Raw genomic sequence first — 3104 nt, 5'->3', positions numbered from 1 at the left:
AGGCCACTGCCACTGCCGGACCTGTAAACTACCAGACCTGTAAGCTGCTGCCGCTGAGGAAAAGGAGGACTGAGCTCATGTCATCTGCCAACAGCTCCTGGAATCTTTCCCAATTACCTAGCATGGACCTGCGTGTGAGGGGTCTGGGGACCCAGTCTGTGCAATGGGTTTGGAGGGTCTGAGCCCTAGCTTTGACAATATAAATGGAAACTTAGTATAACTAAAATAATAACAAATAATGAAACATTTTGGCTTTAGTTATGATTTGCCTTACTTTACACAGATGCAGAAAGTTTCTGGTATTTTTTTTTTTAACACTAACAATCATTAAAGAGTATTTATGGGGCTGGCCCCGTGGCACACTCCCGGCGCTGGGAGTGGAGCGACGCTCCCTCCGTGGGTTCGGATCCTATATAGGACTGGCCGGTGCACTCACTGGCTGAGCGCGGTGCGGGTGACACCACACCAAGGGTTGCGATCCCCTTACCGGTCACAAAAAAAAGGACAAAAAAAAAAGTATGAAAACAGTAGGTGGGGGTTCAGATCAGGATGATGCATGGGATGTATTCTCTTGCTATGATGCAAATGTATACAATAAAAACTCTGTGACAGAAAAAAAAATCTAAGAGAAGGCTGGTGATTGGAATGACTTGGGTCTTGCCCACATTACTGAAACAACCACTGTGACCAGAAGGACAGAACCCTAGGAGCGCGGTGGCGCTCCCACCGAGGGTTCGGATCCCACATACAGACCAGTTCCTGCTTACTGACTGAGCGAGGTGCAGGAGCAGCACCGAGGGTTGCGATCCCGTTGCCAGTCCCGGTCCAGTACGGGCGCGACACTGAGGGTTGTGATCCGTTGCCGGACACGAAAAAAGACAAAAAAAAAAAAAAAAGAAGGACAGAACCCTACAGTTGACTAGACTGGGTCTCATGCCCACCCCTTGACCAGGAAGTGGGATACTATAATTGGCAGCAGAATGAGAACCACATGGGGTGAAGCAGGGGAAATTTTCCAAAAGAGAGGATTGCTGTTAATAGAAAAAGAAGGGAAAGAAATGACGGTTAGATTAAAACAAACAAAAAACAGATGTATATTCTACCCTCTCAGCTGGACCATCTTCTTTCTTAGGCTTCTGAAACCTTAGATTTCTCTTTGTTTCACTTTTCTCCCTCAGATATTAGAGCAAATTAATAAATAAATTCTGATGGTTTTTTCCTTCTAAATATTTCCCTTCGTCCTGTCTATAAAATACCATCTCCTTAGCTGACTCTTCATAACCTCACACCTGCTGCATCAATAAACTCAAAGTTGGCCTTTCTGCCTTGTCTCTAAGACCAGTCCTCTGAATTCTGTAACTAAATGAAACTTCTTAAACCACCAACTTCATCATCTAATAATGGTAATGTCACCATTTATTTATTTTTTATATCTTTTGTGGTACTTTTGTATATTGTCAAAGAATGATTTCCCATGTAGAGGTAAAAAACATGGTATATAATATAGTGGCTTTTATTTTATCAATATATGATTGTTCCTATGGATCTATAAAAGGATAATTTCATGTTTCTGTGTAAGAGGTAGAAAATGAAATACTGCCCAAAGAATAGTGTCAATCACCTAGGGAAAATGACCTGGGAAAAAAGAACTATGTTCTAGACCAGAAGTTGTAACTGAATAAACAACAAAAAGGGAATGTCTTGATTGGTCTGGACCTTGAAGGTGTCAAGATAATGCAGGAGGTAGCTTCTAAGAGGTAAGACAATGAGATAATTTCAAGTTATAAAGTCCAACTCAGTTCAATTCAGTCCATATCTTACATGCTCTGAACAGAATTAACACAGTTGATCACTCCCTCTTACCTTAAAAACATTCTTAACAAGGCTTCTGAGACACCACATTCTCCTAGCCTTCTTTCTCTGTTATTAATTGCTCCTTCTCCTCCTTCAGATCTCCAAATGTTGGAGTGCCCCAGGGCTCAGGCCTCAGTCCTCTTCTCTTGTCTCTCTTCATACCTGCCATGATCTCATCTACTCCATGATCTTAAATACCATCCATATGCTGATGACTCAAATTTACATCTTCAGACCCAGCCTCTTCTTTGAATTAAATAATGAATATGCAACTACCTAATTAATATTTCCACTTGGATGTCAACTAAATATCTCATATTTAATATTTCTAGAACTGAATGCTTCTACTCCTCAGTTTTTCTCATCTGAGTAAACAGCATCTCCTTTCACCCACTTCCTCAGGCCAAAATCCTTAATGCCATTATTCACTCCTCTTTTCTCTCATCCACCACATCTAGTCCATCAGCAGCTAGTCACTCCTTGCCAATTCCCCTGCAAATACCTTCAATTGCTTGCATGAATTTCCACACTGATTGTCCTGTTATCACTCTCCTCTAGTCAGTTCTCAAAGAGCATCCAGAGTAGCCCTTTTAAAACATAAATATGATCCTGTTTCACCCCTGCTCAACTGCTAGTAGATTTACATCACACTTAGAATAAAATTTAAAGTCAATCCAAAGTTTGATCTTGGCCTACAAGTCCCTACATTATCTGGCCCCCGAGGAACTCCAAAATCATTTCCTTCAACTTTCTCCTTTCTTAACAACGTCTCTCAATCCAATCACACTGGCCTCCTTGCAGTTCCTGCCCCAACCTTGGGCCTTTGCAATCGCTGTAGCCTCTGCTTTTCTTTGCCTAAGGTACTAGCATTACTCTCTCCTTCACTTCATGCAGGATTCTGTTCAGATATCACCTGTTTAGAAAGGTCTTCTCTGACTAAAACAGCAATTTCTTCATTCTTTCTTCAGAGTTTACTTGTTTATGGTCTGTCTCTCCACCCCCCCCCCCCCACTAAAATATAAGATCTATGAGGTCAGGGATTTTGTTTTATTCATTGCCATGTCCCCAACACCTAGAGCAATGTCTGATAGGACTAGACACTCAATAAATATATGTTGAATCAATCATCGTCAAGATTGCTACATTTGGGCCGGCCCGGTGGCGCACTGGATAGTGCGCAGCTTGGGAAGCGCGGTGGCGCTCCCGCCCGAGGGTTCGGATCCCACATACAGACCGGTTCCCGCTCACTG

The sequence above is a fragment of the Galeopterus variegatus genome, unplaced genomic scaffold (assembly GCF_000696425.1).
Source record: "Galeopterus variegatus unplaced genomic scaffold, G_variegatus-3.0.2 Scaffold7233, whole genome shotgun sequence".
Taxonomy (NCBI): Eukaryota; Metazoa; Chordata; class Mammalia; order Dermoptera; family Cynocephalidae; genus Galeopterus; species Galeopterus variegatus.
Note: the sequence above shows the minus strand (reverse complement) of the source record.